At 43.7% G+C, this 23,083-nt stretch overlaps 1 protein-coding gene across 3 annotated transcripts in view; it reads left to right on the top strand.

The window, feature by feature from the left end:
• The first annotated feature begins 1,619 nt into the window (after positions 1-1,619).
• The window catches only part of TAOK3 (TAO kinase 3), a 144,047-nt gene continuing 122,583 nt past the window's right edge, over positions 1,620-23,083 (top strand). The window contains exon 1 of one of the 3 annotated variants that reach the window (XM_078848917.1): positions 1,620-1,640. The gene's annotated coding sequence lies outside the window, so the exon portion shown is untranslated. Of the gene's footprint in view, positions 1,641-2,328; positions 2,512-2,890; positions 3,205-23,083 lie in introns of those variants that run through there. The other 2 variants (XM_073312562.2, XM_073312563.2) reach the window with 2 other exon arrangements.

The raw sequence follows: 23,083 nt of genomic DNA, 5'->3' as shown, positions 1-23,083 counted from the left end.
TTTCCCCCATCACAGGCTCACTTACTTTGTATATGCACATTCCTTTATTTGATGAAAGATTTCTTTGTTCTGCCTTCTCAATATCAGCTATTATCAGTCACAGAGTAGCCATGATACAGAACTCATGCTCACAGCATGTAAAAAAAAATCAACCTGTTGGCACTAAAAAAAACCAAAACAACCTGTCAAGGTTGAAGCCAGGATTATGAACAGAGATGGATTCTATACATTTGTCGTATGAATGAAATGGTTGTAAGCAGAAAATCTGTAACATACCGTTCTGGCTCTCAAATGCCTGGCACAGCATTGTAGCCTGCTGTTGGTCAGGCATCCTGGGACTTCTAGTCCCAAAGGACCAGGTGATGCTAGGCTGAGAGCAAAGCCTGCTGGGAGAAGACACAGGATGTAAAAGCCAAAGCACCATAGTAGCGAGTGAGATAAGGGTGGTATGGAATTTTTGTACCGTGGGGGTGTGATGGTGGGTAGGTGGGGTGAGGGACAACTGTAGTTATCAGGTCTTGTCTGGGAAAGGAGCCTGAGTAGAGCTGTGGACAGAGACCAGTGACAGAGATTGCTTGGAACTACTGTGGACCTTTACAGCCAGGAAGAATGAAAGGCTATATACAGATCCAACTGAAAGAGCTATGAAAAAAATTCTGTAACTGAGAAATAGAAATGATGTTGTGAATCTCCATCTTACTCCCACTTCTACATTCATTATGGTACTTCTACTCATCATAATCCTATCAGATCTATTGTTTCTTTTGTCTCCTTTACCACCCTTGACTGTGCACCTTCTACCACACCCCTTTTTATACTTGGAAGACTCTCTGTCCTTATCCTGTGAACTCTGCCTTCTAATCCACCTTTCCAAGCAGTTTCTCTCCCCCTTATTATGTCAGTAATCCCTCCTCCCTCACCTGACCTATTTCCAGTTTTTCATATACATTTGTGTTAAACCTTGTGTGTATTAGAAAGCACTAATAGTGTAACTAAAAAATTGACCTAGCTATACAGGTGCAAACTCCTAATGCAGAGGCACTTAAACTGGTTAAAGTGATTTAGAGCAATGTGGTTTTAGTTTGGGATCCAAATTCTTCAACAGAGGTGGCCTATAAACATTTTAAAATAATGACAGGTTTCAGAGTGGCAGCCGTGTTAGTCTGTATTCGCAAAAAGAACAGGAGGACTTGTGGCACCTTAGAGACTAACCAATTTATTTGAGCATGAGCTTTCGTGAGCTACAGCTCACTTCATGGGATCATTGGATACTGAATGCGTCCGATGAAGTGAGCTGTAGCTCACGAAAGCTCATGCTCAAATAAATTGGTTAGTCTCTAAGGTGCCAAGAGTCCTCCTCTTCTTTTTTTAAAATAATGGTGTCAACAAGTTGCAAGTCTGCCGTAAAAGTCACAGTTTGCCCATTGGCCTTGTCACTTAAAGGGAATTTTAGGGAAAATTCTCACCAGGGCTATCACCAGTTCAGCTGTCCCGGCTGCGAGTCCGACTGCAGCCAACACAGCCCCTGAACGCCTAGGACGGGTGCTGGAAAGGGCTGGTTTGTAGTCACATGCCTCCCTGAGGAAACCCCCACTCTGAGATCTCTTCTTTCAATAGCCTGGTTCTGCCACGGCGGCCAGGTGGGTTTCGACGCCAGTGACGCGCCGCCGCTCCGGAAAGCGATGTGGGGGGGAACCCAGAGGGCCCGGGACGGCCCCGGCAGGCCTGACCCGTGCGTGCGGGCGCGAACCCCGGCGGGGCGGCGGGCGGGCCGGCCGGGACGCGGCCAGCCATGGAAAGGGTGGGTGAAGCGGAGACCCAGCCGGCGGAGGAGGGCTAGGACGCGCCCCCTTTAAACGGCCCGCCCCCCATGCGAGCTCCGCCCGGGGGAACTGACCCCCCGCCCCCATTCGAGTCCCGCCTGGGAAGGGAGAGACACTCTCCCCACAAAGGGTTAACCGCCTCCCGCTGCCCCAGAGTGATTCCAATCGAGCGCCGATCCCTCCTCGACCAGTCAGGGCCCGAGCTGCGCTGAGTGATCAGGGTGGTTAATCAAGCGCGGAACCAGGTACGCCGGCCCTATAGCTTGAAGCGACAGGTTTATGAATCGATCTCCGATCCGTTTCCTCCAAAAACCTCCCGGGTCAGTCCCACAGATCTGGTCGATTAAGGTCGCGTAGTGGAGCGCCAATCCCCACCCCCCTCGGTCTGTGGAAGCCGCTGGTTAGTCAGACGCCGATCCATTCCCCGCCCCATCGGCCCTTGTTGGTCTGAGTGGGCAGGCTGCATAGTCGAGCGCCGATCTCCCGGCTCGCCCAAGTGACTGACCAGACTTAAGAGCTGAGCGCCGAGGCAGCCGAGTGATTGGCCGCGCCTCGCAGGAGCCGCACCTCGGTCAGCGGCAGCAGCGGGGTCCGTGGCAGGAAGTGGAGCGGAGGGAGCGGGGCCCCGGGACGGACCCAGCCGCCGGACAGCGCCGAGCTACGGCGGCCGCACGGCCCCTGGTGCCAGGTGAGAGGGAGGCGCCCTGGCCACGAGCGCGCTCGGGGAGGGGAAGCGGCGCGGCTGGGGGCGGCCGCCGCCTCTCGCCCCCGGCTGTCCCAGGGGGCGGTACGGGACGCGCTCCCAGCCGGGCGGGGGGCGGCCCGGAGCGGGACCCAGTGCCCCGAGCCCCCGCTGCCGCCCGCGGGGCTGAGCGAGGGCAGCCCCGGGACGCGCCGGGGTGCTCGGGGCGGGGGCGGGGGGCAGGCGCCACCGAGCCGGGCGGGGGCCGGCGCTGCCCCGCCGTGTGCGGGCCGGGCCGCCTGGAGCGCCCCGGGCTGAGCCCCGGGCAGGCACCGGCTTGGCTCCAGTGCCCGGGCCCGCCGAGCCGGCCGGGACGTGCGCGTCGCTAACCCCCGCCGCGTGGGAAGTCACGGGGGCCCCGCGGCGTGTTTGCTCTGCGCTGCCGCTGCCCGGGAAGGCACGTGTGGGGCTTGGGCGCGGGGCGGTACGCGGCCCCTCTCTCGGCGCTGTCACCGCCTGGCGCGGCGGGAGGGGAAGAGTGCCGTCCGAAGAAACGACTCCGGAAACCACCGTCAGACGCTCGCCCCTGCTGCTCCTGGGGTGGCGGAGCGTGGTCCCTCGGGCCAGCGCTTTCGGCCACCTCTTGTCCCTGGCAGGCTGGATGATGAAGTAGTGACGGCGAGGAAAGGAATACAGCAGGTAGGGGGGGTTAGCTGTGTGTTAAAATCCAAAGCCGAGGATTACGGCGGTCCCATTCTTAAGGACGAAGAATTGTGTTGTGGATGAACGAAGGGGACTGGGGATCCGGAGATCTGGGTCCGGGCTGTGACACTGTCTAGGCTGCTGCGTGACCTTAAGGAAGTTGTTTGTGTCTCAGTTTCCACGTATGTTTAACGAGACAAATACCTGTTTCTCAAGGGTGTTGTGAAGACTAATTCTTCGTCCTTTGTAAAATAGCTCAAGATCTATAAAAGACTGATTCTTTAGAAATTCTCTCTCTCTCTCTTTCTTATATATGGACTACCAAATAAATATATATATTTCAGAATGGTAGTGCACAAAGAAGCATTCACTTGGCTTTTAACTTAGCCTTTTTATTGTGTATGTTGGAAGGGTGGAAGTACAGGTCACTGCTGGTACTAAAAGAAAGGTGTTATGCGGAGAAAGGGCTCTTAAAGAATAACCCCCTCTCCCCCCATCAAATCCAATGTAACTTTAGATATAGTGTCTTTTGCAGAAGGTGTATTCTCCAGTATGCTGTGAAGTTAAGTAATATAGTTAGGGTTAAACAGTAACCGAGAAGGAGAGAAACTGAATATCAAAACCAAGGGAGATAATCTGTGTGTTTTCAGCTGAGATTTGAGGAGATGAGAGGCAGTGAAGCAGAGATACAGGAAAGCTATGCAGTACACAGTCTTGTACAATTCGAAAAATTATTGTTGCATATCCTTCTCAGCTGGTTCTCTGCCTCAGTGATATCACGTTTTGGTAATAGGTAGCAGCAGCTCTGTAGCTTTTCAGACATAACAGCTTTCTGGTGCTGACCACATCTGAAGTGACAGAATTCTGTTTGTATTTTTCTTAACAAAACAAAGCATCTTCCAGTATCCACAGATCAAAAAATAATCAACAGCATTTAGGGTTTGTTACAAAATTTGGTCAAAAGTCCATATTTCTAGACAACCCCACCACCACCACACTAATTTCAGTGACAGAAAACACTGCAGAACCTTGCTTACCAAGTCTTCAGGGACACCTGAAAGTATTAGGTAATTGGAATAGTTGACTTAACAGATTTTGAGTTGTGCACCCATGGTTTCTTAATCTGTGTGTAGCCTTCCAAACTTCCTGGCCAGATACCATGCTTACGCACCTACAGACATATACTTAAGTACCAACTTTCTTATTAAAAGAACCCTGGTCACTGCCCAGAGATATCAGCTAGCCTTGAGAAAGTTGTGGAGCTTTTGCAGGACTTCAGCATGTCGGTCTTTATATGGTGAACTGTCCTCAGCTCATATGTCTTGCTCAGGAACTCCACAGATGGGGTTACTTCAAGTGGAAGAGAAGATGCCTGAGGTGGAAAGTGTGGGTGAAGAACTGGAGCAGCTGTGGGGGAAACAATTAACTAAGTTACGCTTACCTGAAAATTGAGGTCATGACCAGGTTTTGGATAAAGGAAGTTCAGATTGTGAAGGTTTTACTTTATATTAAATATTTCCATGTGTTGTTGCTAAACTATCATTTAGCAACAACTTTATATTACAAACATTGACCTAATGAAATTCAAGAGAAGGCGGGGAGCTTCATTGTCATACTAGTTGTCTTTGAATGGAATAGAAATTAAGTACACTTCATTAAATGAAATCTTAAATCTTCCCTATGGGAGAGAAGGAAGCAAAGTTCAGAAAGCTTTTAATGTAACTGCTGCTGACTAAACTAGCATAACTAGTGGTGGTTGCATGGGTGTGAGGATGAGGAGAAGCAACAGGGAGGAGGGAACCATATGTTCTGCAGGCGGGTACTAGCTCTTTGGTATTGGGTGGAATATGGAGGAATAATTGAATTTAGGGTTCTGTGTTGCAGTTGTTCTATGTAAAATTGCCTTTGAAATCATTGGGAGATTTTCGTGTGGCATAACTGCAGAACCTGGTCCTATTTAGGAAAGGTTGCACTTTTTAAAAAGTTTTCAGAGTAGCAGCCATGTTAGTTTGTATCCACAAAAAGAACAGGAGTACTTGTGGCACCTTAGAGACTAACCAATTTATTAGAGCATAAGCTTTTGTGGGCGACAGCCCACTTAATTGGATGCATGGAATGGAACATATAGTAAGAAGATTATATATATACACACAGATAAGTTGGAAGTTGCCATACAAACTGTGAGAGGCAAATTAGTTAAGATGAGCTATTATCAGCAGGAGAAAAAAAACTTTTGTAGTGATAATCAAGATGGCCCATTTAGACAGTTGACAAGAAGGTGTGAGGATACTTAATTTAGGGAAATAGGTTCAATATGTGTAATGACCCAGCCACTCCCGTCTCTATTCAAACCCAAGTTAATGGTATCTGGTTTGCATATTAATTCAGCGGACAACTACATTTTGCTTGCTGTCAGGCATACCACTTGGTGTTACCCTTCTCTTTATAGTAGTCTTTGCATACACATAGCTGCTTCTACTTGAAGCTTTATCAGTTGCAATTAAGCTTCTAAACAACCCTGATGGGTACAATAAGTATGAGCTCAATTTTACAGATAAGGAAACTGAGGTATAGAGAGATTAAGTGCCCAGCCCGAGAAGTCAGTGGTGGAGTTGTTAATAGAATCCAGTTTTACATCTAAACCGCCCTCTTCCTCTCCTCTTGTTTCTCTCTCAAACTTTTTTTTATCTGTGGTAGCCAGTTGATACACTACTCTGAAAACTCAGTAACTTAATACAGAAATCATTTGAGATGGGTAGACAGGAATATTTGTTTAGTTTTTTCTTTTTAGACTAAAATCATTTACTAGGTTTCTGGTCCTTCACACTGCTTGGTGTAGCATACACATGGAACAATGCTAGGAGCTTCAATAAACTGTTCATATTTGTGTTACTGTTGTCTTCATATTTGTGAATTGTTCTACAAATCAAATATGTAATTTCCTGTGGGGCTCAGTCCTAAGAGAGGTTTCAGAGTAGCAGTTGTGTTAGCCTGTATTCCCAAAAAGAAAAGGAGACTAACGAAAAGGAGACTAACAAATTTATTTGAGCATAAGCTTTCGTGAGCTACAGCTCACTTCATCGGATGAGAAACTCACCTCCTTCTCAGCATCAGGATCTTAGTGCACAAAATAGTCTCATGTGGTTGTTCACTTAGACAGAATATGGCAATTCCTGTTCATTACATCTCCGTGGTATTGTGAGTTAAAGGGACACGGCCAAGTTAAATATCTTTTAAAAAAGAGCTATTTTTCTTTACCTGAGTTATAAATAAGCATCCTCTGTTCTTAAAAAAAGAAAGATGGTTAATAATCTAATTTACTTTTCATTATGTGGCAGTGGCTGGAAGGTCCTATAAGGGAGCTTTGCTTGATACCCCCTCTTGTAGCTAATTAGCTGCCTTCCAGGTGGTGAGATAAGTCCAGCAAGCAGCACAGTTGGTTGTGAGATCTACAGAGAGCAAGTAGGCTCCTGCGGGAGTCCCTAGGTCAGGGGAAAGACACTTGTTTACATGTGGCTCCCAGGCAGATGGCCTGGTGTGTGAGACCTGTGGGAACTATAGAAGTTATTGCAGGAGATCCTGGGTCAGAGGAAAGGGCATGTTTCATATGTGAAATTTATGAAAAACTCTCTTATTTGGAGAAATAAAACTCAGGCCCTGGAGGAAGGGATCAAAATCATGTGGCTGTTTAGTGCTCTTGGATGCATTAGCTAGTGAGTTAGCACAAAGAAAAGGAGTACTTGTGGCACCTTGAGTGAGCTGTAGCTCACAAAAGCTCATGCTCAAATAAATGTTAGTCTCTAAGGTACCACAAGTCCTCCTTTTCTTTTTTGCAAATACAGACAAACACGGCTGCTACTCTGAAACCTGAGTTAGCACACTAGCTGACAATAGGTTGTTGGCTTACTTTTTACATTTCTGGTTGTGTGTACCATGAAAATAGACTAGTCAGTTTGTCAATTTCTGATTTATTTCACTTCTGGGTTTCCCTGCTTCCAAAAAGTGTTCGGGATGCGGATGCTACAGGGGGATGATTTGTTTTAAAAACCTATTTCTATTTGATTTTAATTTAACAGAAATACATTATTAGTTTTAAATGTTTTGTAAGTTTACTTTCATAGAAACTAAATTTGGGGCAAATTTGATCCAGTGATAGCCTACAAAGGGAGAACTACGGTATGTATTATACACTTATATAATTCAAAAGGTCCAAAACTTGCCAATAAGATTTGTAGTAGTTGAGTAAAAGTGAAAGTTAAATATATAAGGTACTCAGGAAGTAGGGATTTTATGTAACCAAATTTCAGAAGCTTCCTTGGCCTTTCTAATGGGCATATTTTTTTTTTTTAAAAAAAACCTTATAAAAAAACTACCAGCAAGAAAAGATTATATTGTGCACTGTAACATTTTCAAATGACTTCTTTATTTAAAGGCCATCAATTAAAACAGAATGAATTGGTTGCTTTTGGCTCAGTGCTAGGTGATAACAATTGTTAAATTGTCCCGTATGTCTGTTTGCTAATTAGTTTTTTTGCAAGGTATTACAGTGTGCAATCCCCAAAAGTCTTTTTATCACAGACAAATTATTCCAGAAGAATTGTTTTAATTTATTAGGTAAAACATGTGTCAAAATACAGTATTGATAAATCTACAGACCTGTAGTCACCTGGGTGTAAAAATAAACCCACCCCCGTCCCATTATATTCTTCAGGGAATGCACTTTTTGCCTTACATTTTAATAATCTGCCAAAAGATGCACTTCGGGAGCAGCCAAAGCACAGCTCGTGAAGTTCTACAGTGTAGTCCTCCGCACTTAAATCAAGATGGAGTATTGCATGCTGAAAGAAAAGGAGTACTTGTGGCACCTTAGAGACTAACCAATTTAAATAAATTAAATTGGTTAGTCTCTAAGGTGCCACAAGTACTCCTTTTCTTTTTGTGAATAGAGACTAACACGGCTGTTACTCTGAAACCTATTGCATGCTGGGAACTACTCTCTGTGAGCCGCAGATCCTTATAAAAAATGAGGATAGCTGCAGTTGGCTCTAATGCCCACTAATTGGGTGTGGCCCTCAAGGTCCTGACAAATTCTCAATTCAGTCGATCAGTGTTTGCCTCTGAGCTTGTCTACACTTAAAATCCTTCAGCAACACAGCTGCACCGTTGTAGGGATTCAGTGTAGATGTTACCTATGTTGGTGGAAGGGGTTTTCCTGTTGGCACAGGTAATCCACCTTCCTGAGAGGTGGTAGCTAGGCCGACAGAAGAATTCTTCTGTTGACCTAGTGCCATCTACCACCAGGCTAGGTCAGAATAGCTATATCTCTCGGGGGGGGGGGGGGTCACACCCCTTGGAGAGACAGCTATGCCAATGTAAAATCCTAATGCAGACCAGGCCTCTGTTATCGTTAGCTAAGATACTGGCACAGCTCTTACTGAAAGCTAGTTTACGCTAGTAGCTCTACAGGAGCGCAACTTCACTGATGCAGCTGTGTCGCTGTAGCGCGGCTGCTGAAGATGCTGTAAACTGACTGGAGAGAGCTCTCCCGTTGATTTAATTATTCCACCTCCGCGAGAGGTGATAACTGTGTTGGCGGGAGAAGCTCCACACTGTCTACACCGGTGTATAGATTGGTGTAATTTATGTCACTCACAGGTGTCGATTATTCACACCCCAGAGTGAGGTAAGTTATACCGAAGTAAATGGTAGTGTAGACAAGCCCTGTGTCTTTTTTTAAACCCCATTTCACACCGTTAATTTTAGGCAAAGAATATTACTCTTAAAGCGTGAACTGTAAACATCTGCCATATGCCTCATTTTTACTTCCTCATTGTGTGTGTGGCAGGAGAAGAACAGCTTTTGCTTTCAGGATGAGGATGCCATGATTATTGCTTTGACCTTTGATCCTGTGTTGGGGTGGGGTGTTTGTTTTTTAAGATGGGGTAGAGCATTTCTGAGCTTGAGAGTTCTTCCTGCTTTATCAGAGAGAGATGAGTTAAAATATTAGTGTGATTAGTCTTGTAGCTGGGCTATCCTTTTCGATTCTCCCTCCATGTCAGGAAGTGGTTAGTTATTTGACTTGTAGAGGTAGGAAAATAGCAGGTTTAATACAGAGCTTACACAACCAGTTTGTCTGATTTGTTAATAACATAAGCACTTTATGCTATTGAACAGGTAATAGCTTGATGTTGATAGATTACTTTTTTCCCCACCCTTTCTGTTTCTGTGGTTAAAATGGATCCTGGTTTCATTCAACTTTAGTGGAACCAATAACTGTGGGCGAACATGCAGTTGCATACCTTACTCCTTACCCCAAAATCCATTTGTAGCCAAAGGAATTGTCATATTTTGTTCACTATATTGACTTCAGGTCTGTCTTTTCTGCGCAGCAGTAGTAGAGTTGGCCACAAATGGGTCATCCAGGCTTAATAAAGCAACGTTAAAGAAAGTGTAGGTCATCCAGAAAAATTAATTTTGGAGGCTGAATGGCTTTAGTACTTGGGATACCGAAGTTAACTTTGACGTGCAGTCCTTGCACCTTGTGCTGTAATTGCATCTCGCTTCACGTCTCCCAGTAGAGTTGGATTGTAGAACAAGTAATGCCTTGAAGAAGGTAAGGATGTTGATTTCATTGGGTGGCATGCTTAATTCTGAATCGGTCTGACCAAAATTGATACAGCGCAAGAGGGCCACTGTGCTGTTGGATGTGCATTTTTGGGAAGAGAGATGTAAAACTGCTTGTGTTCTTTAAAAATCTCATAACACTTTTCATAAGAGTAGAGGTGTTAACTCCAGAGTCATGGCCAAATTCTAGCGAAGGGAATTACATTCCTCCTTCCTAAATTCCCCATCAGCTTCAGATGCATATGGTTTTTTTGCTACCACTTCTCCAAGTATTTTATAGAGGTGGGCAGCTGCCATGTTCCACCCCAGAGCGGCTGCATTTCAGCAAATGTTGGAGTGAGCCTCATATGTAGTGTGTACATGTTCAAGTGTGTAAAGTACTTGTGGCTGAAAGGTGTTATATAAGTGCCAGACATCATCAGTCTGCTCATAGAATGTCTTTTTTTAATTACAAAAAGAAAAGGAGTACTTGTGGCACCTTAGAGACTAACCAATTTATTTGAGCATGAGCTTTCGTGAGCTACAGCTCACTTCATCGGATGCATACCGTGGAAACTGCAGCAGGTTTTATTTATACACAGAGAATATGAAACAATACCTCCTCCCACCCCACTGTCCTGCTGGTAATAGCTTATCTAAAGTGATCATCAGGTGGGCCATTTCCAGCACAAATCCAGGTTTTCTCACCCTCCATCCCCCCCCCCCCCCCCCCACAATTTCACTCTCCTGCTGGTGATAGCCCATCCAAAGTGACAACACTTTACACAATGTGCATGATAATCAAGTTGGGCTATTTCCTGCACAAATCCAGGTTTTCTCACATCCCCACCCCCACCCCCATACACACACAAACTCACTCTCCTGCTGGTAATAGCTCATCCAAACTGACCACTCTCCAAGTTTAAATCCAAGTTAAACCAGAACATCGCGGGGGGGGGGGGGGGGTTAGGAAAAAACAAGAGGAAACAGGCTACCTTGCATAATGACTTAGCCACTCCCAGTCTCTATTTAAGCCTAAATTAATAGTATCCACTTTGCAAATGAATTCCATTCAGCTGGAATACAGACTAACACGGCTGTTACTCTGAAACCTTTTTTAATTACATAAAGAGTACTTGAAATAGAAGAACATACACCTGATATTTTGTGTGTAGTGATTCTGATTCTCTTGGAGAGATGGATATACTATGCTGACTTTTTAGATTAAATCATTTTCTTCTAAATAAAAGTGATATGTAATCCGATCACTGAGAATCTGGCAAATATAATTCAGGAGGCTTATTTGGGGGCTGCCCCGATCGTTTCTAGTGCTTTTTAAGCTAGATTGATTAGAACATAGTCACTGATGATTCATGTTGTTTTTTCTTCCCTGTAATGGAATATATGCTAGTATGTAGCATATGGTACTGCTGAACAATGTTAAAAGCACAGAGCCCTGATTTGATGTTATACAGTGAAATGGAATTTGGGTTTTTTAGCCTGGGCTTAAGATGAAAGCTTTAGTAGATTGTCTTTGCTGCTGGTCTGTGTATCAGATACAGTACATTCTGGTAGCAAATTCTGCATATGGCTGTTTCCATTTCGAGGAGCTTTTTCCCATTACTTACTTGCATGTGTTTCAGAGTAGCAGCCGTGTTAGTCTGTATCCACAAAAAGAACAGAAGTACTTGTGGCACCTTAGAGACTAACAAATTTATTTGAGCATAAGCTTTCGTGAGCTACAGCTCACTTCATCAGATGCATCCAGTGGAAAATACAGTGGGGAGATTTATATACATAGAGAACATGAAGCAATGGGTGTTACCATACACACTGTAAGGACAGTGATCACTTAAGGTGAGCTAAAAGAAAAGGAGTACTTGTGGCACCTTAGAGACTAACCAATTTATTAGAGCATAAGCTTTCGTGAGCTACAGCTCACTTCCTCAGATGCATGCCGTGGAAACTGCAGCAGGCTTTATATATACTAATATGAAACAATACCTCCTCCCACCCCACTGTCCTGCTGGTAATAGCTTATCTAAAGTGATCATCAGGTGGGCCATTTCCAGCACAAATCCAGGTTTTCTCACCCTCCACCCCCCCCACACAAATTCACTCTCCTGCTGGTGATAGCCCATCCAAAGTGACAACTCTTTACACAATGTGCATGACAATCAAGTTGGGCTATTTCCTGCACAAATCCAGGTTTTCTCACATCCCCCCCACCCCCATACACACACAAACTCACTCTCCTGCTGGTAATAGCTCATCCAAACTGACCACTCTTCAAGTTAAAATCCAAGTTAAACCAGAACATCTGGGGGGGGGGGGTTAGGAAAAAACAAGAGGAAACAGGCTACCTTGCATAATGACTTAGCCACTCCCAGTCTCTATTTAAGCCTAAATTAATAGTATCCAATTTGCAAATGAATTCCAATTCAGCAGTTTCTCGCTGGAGTCTGGATTTGAAGTTTTTTTGTTTTAAGATAGCGACCTTCATGTCTGTGATTGCGTGACCAGAGAGATTGAAGTGTTCTCCGACTGGTTTATGAATGTTATAATTCTTGACATCTGATTTGTGTCCATTTATTCTTTTACGTAGAGACTGTCCAGTTTGACCAATGTACATGGCAGAGGGGCATTGCTGGCACATGATGGCATATATCACATTGATGGATGTGCAGGTGAACGAGCCTCTGATAGTGTGGCTGATGTTATTAGGCCCTGTGATGGTGTCCCCTGAATAGATATGTGGGCACAATTGGCAACGGGCTTTGTTGCAAGGATAAGTTCCTGGGTTAGTGGTTCTGTTGTGTGGTATGTGGTTGTTGGTGAGTATTTGCTTCAGGTTGCAGGGCTGTCTGTAGGCAAGGACTGGCCTGTCTCCCAAGATTTGTGAGAGTGTTGGGTCATCCTTTAGGATAGGTTGTAGATCCTTAATAATGCGTTGGAGGGGTTTTAGTTGGGGGCTGAAGGTGACGGCTAGTGGCGTTCTGTTATTTTCTTTGTTAGGCCTGTCCTGTAGTAGGTAACTTCTGGGAACTCTTCTGGCTCTATCAATCTGTTTCTTTACTTCTGCAGGTGGGTATTGTAGTTGTAAGAAAGCTTGACAGAGATCTTGTAGGTGTTTGTCTCTGTCTGAGGGGTTGGAGCAAATGCGGTTGTATCGCAGAGCTTGGCTGTAGACGATGGATCGTGTGGTGTGGTCAGGGTGAAAGCTGGAGGCATGCAGGTAGGAATAGCGGTCAGTAGGTTTCCGGTATAGGGTGGTGTTTATGTGACCATTGTTTATTAGCACTGTAGTGTCCAGGAAGTGGATCTCCTGTGTGGACTGGACCAGGCTGAGGTTGGTGGTGGGATGGAAATTGTTGAAATCATGGTGGAATTCCTCAAGGGCTTCTTTTCCATGGGTCCAGATGATGAAGATGTCATCAATATAGCGCAAGTAGAGTAGGGGCTTTAGGGGACGAGAGCTGAGGAAGCGTTGTTCTAAATCAGCCATAAAAATGTTGGCATACTGTGGGGCCATGCGGGTACCCATAGCAGTGCCGCTGATCTGAAGGTATACAGTGTCCCCAAATGTGAAGTAGTTATGGGTAAGGACAAAGTCACAAAGTTCAGCTACCAGGTTAGCCGTGACATTATCGGGGATAGTGTTCTTGACGGCTTGTAGTTCATCTTTGTGTGGAATGTTGGTGTAGAGGGCTTCTACATCCATAGTGGCCAGGATGGTGTTATCAGGAAGATCACCGATGGATTGAAGTTTCCTCAGGAAGTCAGTGGTGTCTCGAAGGTAGCTGGGAGTGCTGGTAGCGTAGGGCCTGAGGAGGGAGTCTACATAGCCAGACAATCCTGCTGTCAGGGTGCCAATGCCTGAAATGATGGGGCGCCCAGGATTTCCAGGTTTATGGATCTTGGGTAGTAGATAGAATATCCCAGGTCGGGGTTCCAGGGGTGTGTCTGTGTGGATTTGATCTTGTGCTTTTTCAGGAAGTTTCTTGAGCAAATGCTGTAGTTGCTTTTGGTAACTCTCAGTGGGATCAGAGGGTAATGGCTTGTAGAAAGTGGTGTTGGAGAGCTGCAAGAGACTTGTGGCACCTTAGAGACTAACTAATTTATTTGAGTGTAAGCTTTCATGAGCTACAGCTCACTTCATCGGATGCATTCAGTGGAAAATACAGTGGGGAGATTTTTATACATAGAGAACATGAAACAATGGGTGTCACTGTACACACTGTAACGAGAGTGATCACTTAAGGTGAGCTATTACCAGTAGGGGGGAGGGGGACCTTTTGTAGTGATAATCAAGGTGGGCCATTTCCAGCAGTTGACAAAACGTCTGAGGAACGGTACTTAGCCAGTAACTTCCACCAGTTCAGTGATTTCCCTTTCTTTAAAACTTTGGCAAGGAACACATACTGTTTGAATATTTCTTTATTTAATGTAAATTACCTTAATAGATTGTACCAAATTTAAGCCTTAACATTGATTGTCATCATTACATGTTTAATTTTAAATAAATTCCTTTTTTGTTTAATAAATAAACTTAATTTAAATAAAAATTAGGGCTGTCGATTAATTGCAGTTAGCTCATGCGATTAACTCAAATTAATCTCAATAAAAAAATTTTAATCACAGTTTTAATCGGACTGTTAAAAAAGAGAATACCAATTGAAATTTCTGAAATATTTTGGTTTTTTCTACATTTTCATATATATTGTGTTGTGTTGTAATTGAAATCAAAGTGTATATTCTTTTTCATTACAAATGTTTGCCCTGTAAAAATGATAGAAGAAATAGTATTTTTCAGTTCACCTCATACAAGTACTGTATCTTTGACCTGAAAGTGCAACTTAGAAATGTAGATTTTTTTTGTTACATAACTGCACGCAAAAACAAAACAACGTAAAACATCAGAGGCTATAAGTCCACTCAGTCCTACTTCTTCTTCAGCCAATCGCTAAGACAAACATGTTTGTTTACATTTTCAAGAGATAATGCTGCCCTCTTCTTATTTACAATGTCACCAAAAAGTGAGAACAGGCATTTGCATGGCACTTTTGTAGCCAGCATTGCAAGGTATTTATGTGCCAGATATGCTAAACATTCGTATGGCCCTTCATGCTTCAGCCACCATTCCAGAGGACATCGTTCCACGCTGATGACGCTCGTTAAAAAAATAATGCGTTAATTAAATTGTGACTAAACCCCTTAGGGGAGAATTGGACATCTCCTGCTCTGTTTTACCCGCATTCTGCCATATATTTCATGTTGTGGCAGTCTCGGATGATGACCCAATACACGTTTTTGTTCATTTTAAGAACACTTTTGCTGCAGATTTGTCAAAATGCAAAGAAGGTAACAATGTGAGATTTGTAGAAATAACTGCAGCACTCGACCCAAGATTTAAGAATCTGAAGTGCCTTCCAAAAACTGAGAGGGACGAGGTAGGGAGCATGCTTTCAGAAGTCTTAAAAGAGCAACGCTCTGATGTGGAAACTACAGAACCCAAACCACCAAAAAAGAAAATCAACCTGCTTCTGGTGGCATCTGACTCAGATAATGAAAATGAACGTGCATCAGTCCACACTGCTTTGGATGGTTTTTGAGCAGAACCAATCACCAACATGGACGTGTGTCCCCTGGAATGGTGGCTGAAGCATGCGCATCTGACAAGTAAATATCTTGCAACACCGGCTACAACAATGCCAGGAGAATGCCTGTTCTCACTTTCAGGTGGCATTGTAAACAAGAAGTGGGCAGCATTATCTCCTGCAAATGTAAACAAACTTGTTTGTCTGAGCGATTGGCTGAACAAGAAGTAGGACTGAGTGGACTAGCAAGCTCTAAAATTTTACAGTTTTATTTTTGAATGCAGTATTTTTGTACATAATTCGAAGTTCAACTTTTATGATAGAGATTGCATTACAGTACTTGTATTAGATTAATTGAAAAATACTATTTCTTTTGTATTTTTACAGTTCAAACACTTGTAATCAAAAATAAATATAAAGCGAACACCGTGCACTTTGTATTCTGTGTTGTAGTTGAAATCAATTGTATTTGAAAATGTAGAAAACCACCAAAAAGATTTAAATAAATGGTATTCTGTTTTTGCCAGTGAAGACATGCCCTAAATTGTTAGCATCTAATGGATATGGATGTTTAGTCTCCATATGAGATCAATTTGGTGGGTCATAGGGCTGGTCTACACTACTGCTTAAGTCGATGTAACTTACATCGCTCAGGGGTGCAAAAAAGACATCTTCCTGTAGACTTGCCCTTAGTTCTACCTCCCATGTCACAAACTCACCACTATACTTTCCCTTACACTGTAAGATCTCAGACGGTTGAAACTGTCTTAATATGTTTGTACAGTGCCTAGCACAATGAGGCCCTAATCTCAGTTGGATCTTCTAACAAAGTCTCTAGCAGCAGGGGCCAAAATTGCCTTACTCACTATAAAACTGGGTATTGGCAACACTGAGAGATCATTCCACTATGTAAAAGGGTTGGGGAGAGATTTTTGTATTATAACCAATGATTGTGACTCCCCACCGCACCAAATTAAACTGGGTATAATACAGTGACTTAGGGCTTGTCTCCATGACCCCCTGGTTTGGACTATGAAGGCATGAATTGCAGCTGATGTTGGCGTGCTGCACCAGGACTGTTCCGTGTGATTGCAGCAGGCATAAACTAAAAGGTACCTTGGTCACATTAATGCAGTGTTGTTTGAAGAGGAGTTAATTAACATGAACTAGGGCTATGTCTACACTACCATGGTAAGTGAATAACATAGCTGGAGTCGACGTACCTTAGGTCAAATTACCACGGGGGGTCAACGGGAGGAAATCTCCCGTCGACTTACCTTACTCTTCCCGTCATGCGGGGTAGAGTACAGGGGTCGACTGGAGAGCAATCTGCAGTCGATTGGGCGGGTCTTTACTAGACCCACTAAATCGACTGGTGGTGGATCGATCTCAGAGCGTCGATCCTTGCTGTAGTGTAGACCTGCCCTAGGTACCTTTTTAGTTCTTGCTAGCAGCTGTGACAAAGTTCCTCCCCTGCCTTGGTGGGTCCTGCGCTTATGGGTTGGGAGGAAGCGCCTATGGGCGGATTTGCTCGCCTCAGAGGTTCACGGCAGCCCCCAGTTTGGCCGCTTTCATGCCTCAAATCTGCCATTCGCTCAGTTAGCCTCATCATTGGCCAGCATGGGGAAAGGAAGAAGAACAATCACCGCAGTCTCTGCTGATCCACCTAGTGGATTGGTGAACAGGCCAGCAGTGCTGACCGAAGTCACCAGGGTCCCTTTTCGACTGGGTATTCCGGTCGAAAACCAGACACCTGGTAACCCTACCTGCTACCAGTTGCACAGCTTGCATCAGCCCTAGGGTTGCAAGATGACACTTGCTCTGTTTATGCTTAAGGTCAGCTCTGTTTGCACACATAGGTTTCAGAAAGTAGTGTATTCAAATCCCATTGATAAAACCAGATCTTTGTAAAGAGAGTCCTATGGCTAATAATGATAGCACTGGAATCCAGGAGAGCTACATTCTGTGCCTGCATCTGCCATAGATCAGCTCTGTGCTGGCTTTCTGTCTCCCTTTCCTCCATCTGTAAAAGGGGATAAAACATGCCTAAAACATGTCTACCTCGCAGGATGTGGAAGCCTAAGTACTATTGATAAAATACCTTAGGAGCCTTGGATAGAAGGTGCAACAGGAATACACAAGGTGCTATATGATGATGGAGGCACAAATAGTGGTAAAACTGGTTAAGCCTTGGTTATCCTTATTTTTTTAACAAATGGGTTAATGCTGGGATGAAAACTCTTTGGGGCTTTCCCTTTCAGTTACCCTGGGTTGATGCAGGCATACTGCTGTAGCACTGGAGTTTGCAGCAGTGTGGAGAACTAAAGCATATGCATTGGATTTTGGTGTGTTTCTCAGCAAGCCTTGAGCTCTTTATTTCTGTTTCACAGCTGGTTTTGCATGCAGGTCATGTTCTAGCCTTCTCCGGGAATTTTGGCAACTTAGCGCGGTGATGGTTACGGTCTGCCACTAGTGAACCCTTAGCACCTTCAGGCCAACAATACTATGCACTCACTCAGGATCTATTTAAATGTTGTTTTGACCAATCGGATTTATTTCCACATTGTCAGTGGTGCACAGCGTTAAAACTCTTTACACAGAAAACTAAAATGCCAGCATACAATATCAAATAAATAAATCAAGTGAAGCAACCCCTCCAGTGTGTGACAGACTCCAAACTCAAGCTCCCTTTTTTCCTTTGATGTACTTGTTTGAAAATTTTCCTGTCGCACGTTATATAGAGGTGTATTTTGTTGTTCAGGTAAACACATTTCTTAGAATCCAGTGTTGCCAGCCTGTAGTAGTCAAAAATTATGATTCAGGCCCCCCCCCCCCCCAAAATCATAGTACAGGCTGAAAAATTATAAGATTTTTAAAAATAAATGTTGAATTATTTTTATTTGCCCTTTTCAGGTTTTTGAGCCTTCTGGTTTCACATTTTCCATTTTTTCTATGTAAGTAGGAGGGCTGGAAAGTAGCATACTGTATTTTTAAACTGCTCAGATTCTGATGTCATCACCTGATTCCAGGAGTTGGGGACACCAAGTATTGTGAGAGTTGTGATTCATCATGTGAAATGGCAACCCAAGTAAATTAGTTTACCTTTATGCTGTTTGTTAGCTTTATGCACTCCATTTAGCTTAGTTTAGTAAGAGTAAACCAGGCAGTTTCACTTTCCATTTCTCATGCATTAGCTCAGTGCTTCAGCATTTGGGTTGTGAACACTTCAGGGGAAGGTTTAAGTCCAAACAAAAATCTGTTAATTGAAAATTCCAAACAAACATTTGTTAGGTTTTGAAAACCTTTGCTTCAGAATCAAATTTTGAGGCTTTAGCTATCTTACATAAAAAGAACAGGAGTACTTGTGGCACCTTAGAGACTAACAAATTTATTAGAGCATAAGCTTTCGTGGGCTACAGCCCACTTCATCAGATGCATAGAATGGAACATATAGTAAGAAGGTATATAATAGTGTGTGTGTGTATATGTATATATAGATACAGAGAAGGTGGAAGTTGACATACAGACTGTAAGAGGCTAATTAAATAAGGCTCGTTCACCTGCACATCTACCAATGTCGTATATGCCATCATGTGCCAGCAATGCCCCTCTGCCATGTACATTAGCCAAACCGGACAGTCCCTATGCAAAAGAATAAATGGACACACATCTGACATCAGGAATCATAATATTCAAAAAACGGTAGGAGAACACTTCAACCTCTCTGGCCACTCAATAAAAGATTTAAGGGTGGCAATTTTGCAACAGCAAAGCTTCAAAAACAGACTCCAACAAGAAACTGCTGAGCTTGAGTTAATATGCAAACTAGATACCATTAACTTGGGTTTGAATAGAGACTGGGGGTGGCTGGGTCATTACACACATTGAATCTATTTCCCTAAGTTAGGTATCGTCACACCTTCTTGTCAGGTTTCAGAGTAGCAGCCATGTTAGTCTGTATCCGCAAAAAGAAAAGGAGGACTTGTGGCACCTTAGAGACTAAGAAATTTATTTGAGCATAAGCTTTCGTGAGCTGTTGAGGAAGTGAGCTGTAGCTCACGAAAGCTTATGCTCTAATAAATTTGTTAGTCTCTAAGGTGCCACAAGTCCTCCTGTTCTTTTTGTGGATACAGACTAACACGGCTGCTACTCTGAAACCTATCTTACATAGACAATTTTGAATTCCAGTGTCAAGCTTCTAGCTGTACATCATAAACAATGAGACTGTTTTGTAGAGATTGACAAATATTTAAGTGTCAACAGCGTGCTTGGTGTACACCACACACAGGAAGACATGTCCCTGCCCCAAGGAGCTTACAGTCTATATATATTGGATTGTGTCCTTTACAGATTTGTTTTCACTTGTGTTGCAGAACATGAACCTCTGGTAATGACTGGGGAAGGATAGAAAGCAAACCAAACCAGTTTAATTTTATTTCAAGTCTTGCAATATTTATTGTTTTTTCCTTAAAGACCCAGATCTTGAAGCATGTGATAAGGTGAGAATCTCAGCTTTTACTATTAATTTCTGGCCCTCATAGTTGTGGAGCAAAGCTTAAAATGTGACCAGAGTGTAACCAAAAGGTGCAGAAACAAGGCGACAAGAAACAGAGCCCCCGAAATGTTAAACTTTTAAAAAAATCTCTTGTGATTTCTAAACTAATTGCAATTTTGGGAGGCCTGTCTCAGTATTTTGAACACTTTTTGGTTGGCAATACTGTAAAACATTTTCAGGCATTTCTAAGCACACTTGGCTTTCAAAGCCATCCAGGGAATTTATGTGGTGAGATGTGTAAAGTATAAAACACCTTTAATTAAAGAACATTTGGCTTTCAGTGGCAAAGCCTCCTCATCCAAAGAACATTTGCAGCTGTTGTCAGTGAACTTGTGGGTTAGACTCTCCAGGGTGTATACAGAGGAAGTTAGAAGACTTTCATATTTATGATCTCTGAAATTGACTTCCCGGTTGCCTTAATTTAAGCTGCTGGCTTCTTTGTTTAAGCTTATGAATGCTAAAGGACATGTAATAAAGTTTAACCGAACCACTGAATGTTGAGATGAAACACGTGATTCTGTATCCTGCAATTTGTATTCCTGGATCTCAACAGATTATTTAGAAACAGGTCAGACAGTGTATGTGAAAAATTATCATTTATTTCTTTGGTGCCTGGCAGCAGGAACTTCTTGGTGCTGACCGCTAACGTAGCAGAACCACCAGTGCATGCTAGCTATGTTAGTAGAAGGGGGTGTAAAGGCAGAACGTACCTCCCACTGGCAAAGGATTAAATGAAAGAACTACACTATTGCGCAATTTAGACTTAGTGCAACAGATGGCTTTCCTTCCCTCTCTTCCCTTTCTGTCACCAGTGGTCCTGTCCAGGTTGGACAGAGATGCTTTCATTAAGCCAGGGATTCAGAACCTGGTGTTCACACTTTGCTCAATTAAAAGCCAGACTGAAAATTTGCCAGGAGCCCAAAGGCTCCATTTACTGCTAAATGAGGCAGATTTCAGTTACCCTTATCTTGAATAGTGAGGTGTGTCCTGTCTAGGCTTCAGGGCCCAGTGGGTGATGCTTCATTTTCCTCTGGATCAATGATCTATTACTTAGTAGGACCTGTACTGTTCTTCTGTACTTATACTGCCCTCATCACCGTAGTATCTGAGCACCTTCCAGTACTACATGGTGTGTGACTGTATGTCATAATGATTCATTCTTTCTCATCCTGACCCAAGAAGGAGAGTTGTGTGTGTAGCGTTGTGGTGTTTTTTTATACATGCATACTGCTATCTGTGTTTGTGTTCAAGAAGGCAGATCAGAGAAGTACACCTTGCATTTGGAGTGGAAGGTGGTGAGGTTTGTGATAGTCTTTAGTTCCATGGTGAGTTTGTCCTGCTGTCTTGGACCAGTTCCTGAGAAAGCAGGCATCCTTGCTTTGCACCCCTGTTTTCCAGATGAGGGTGGGACCCCGCCATAATGTTTTGATGCATTGTCTTCCTTTGTATGCACATGTAGGTGCAGTTTGGCTTCAGGATATTCTGTTCCTGCTTCAGAGACCTGAAATCTCAATGCAAATGGCTTGTTATCACATCTGGTCAGCGGAGATAGCATTGTCTGTGTAAGTAGAGCAGCTGAAGGAGGCTTGCCCAGCAAGCGTTTGTGTTAGGTAGAGTTTAAATACAACATCTGGGTAGCATAAAATAAACCCCACATATTTCACTCTTCCTGTTTTGTTTGATCAATTAAAATATCTTGAAATTAAAAGTAAAACTGGAGGTGAGTGAGTCAGAGTTTGACCCCTTGTTCCCAAAGGTTGATTTTGTGTCGCTCCTGGGGAGTGACTTGAAATTCTAGGCAGGACTTTGTGGCATGTAAGCACCAAGTTGAGCTTCTGATGTTGCAACGAAGAAGGAAGTGTGTGGGGGAGAAACGAAGCATTTCTGCTCAGCTACATAAGGTGGGAATTGCAGCTGGCTGGTTATTTTTAGCTCCTACAGTTATCTCACTGTGAGCGTGAATCTTTCTTTGTGGTCGAGGAGGCTTTGCACGGACGGGGTGGCTGCTGACTGCCCTTACAGGTTCTTTTCATACCGCCCTGATTTTGTTCATATAGTTTTTGATCCTGTGAGGTACTGAATGCTTCCTGTGAGGTAGCAAGTGCTATTCCAAGAAACGTCACAGGAATATTCACCAAGGCAGAATTAACATTTTCCACTCATTAGGAGAATTGGATGTGATTTCTGTCTCCTCATTCTGTGCAGGGACACACAACATTATGTGGTTTTGATACCCACATGGGTGTGCAGAGAAGGTAAAAGGTAAAGGCACTGGTCTCCATCAGTTCCTGTTTGTTTCTCTCTTTGGCAGAGTGGCTTAAGACTTAAGATCCGATGAAGTGAGCTATAGCTCACGAAAGCTCATGCTCAAATAAATTGGTTAGTCTCTAAGGTGCCACAAGTACTCCTTTTCTTTTTTTAAGACTTCTAGTTCATTTTAGTTGATTGGCATGAGGAGAGACGCATAGAAAGTTTCCATTTTAAGTTCTGCAACATGAGAAATGCCCCTTCCAATATTGCTTTCACCAAAGTAGCTGAGCTTTCTGGAATCAGTCAGTCTGTTGCAATGTACTGGCCTAGAAAACTCCACAGTCTGATAACTTTTCCTCTGCTATCAGAACACTGACTGAATAAAATGTTCTAACCATTGTTTCAGGGTCATTAGTCTTGAAGAGGCATGAGCATTGTGGCAGCATTAGTAATCTCTTTTTTTTCCAAACAAAACACCGTGTTTATGGAAAGATGCTCTGCAGATGGACTCCCTCTGTCCCCAGAATGGGTATAGCCCAGGCAGAACGCATACAGCATTGCAGCATGCTGGACCCTGCTAGCGGGCCTCAGCCTGGACCTGCTGATGGTGAGAGGGTAGTTGTCTCATTGGCCTCTGCTGAGCCTGCCACGAGTGCACATTGTGGGGTTGGTTTTTGTGAGGGGGATACCTGCTCTTGGGAGGAGGATTGAAACCACCAACTCGCTTCACAAGGCCAGCGAACAGCTGTCAGACTAAAGGCTGCGAGCGTCTGCTGACCTGTCACAACAGCTTTTAAAACTAGTGATGCTCTGAACAGATAGGAAGCTGAAGGGCGGGGGCGAGGTTGTTGAAATGAAACACCAGTTTCAT

The sequence above is a fragment of the Lepidochelys kempii genome, chromosome 15 (assembly GCF_965140285.1).
Source record: "Lepidochelys kempii isolate rLepKem1 chromosome 15, rLepKem1.hap1, whole genome shotgun sequence".
Lineage (NCBI taxonomy): Eukaryota > Metazoa > Chordata > Testudines > Cheloniidae > Lepidochelys > Lepidochelys kempii.
This window is presented reverse-complemented; position numbering and strand designations above follow the sequence as displayed.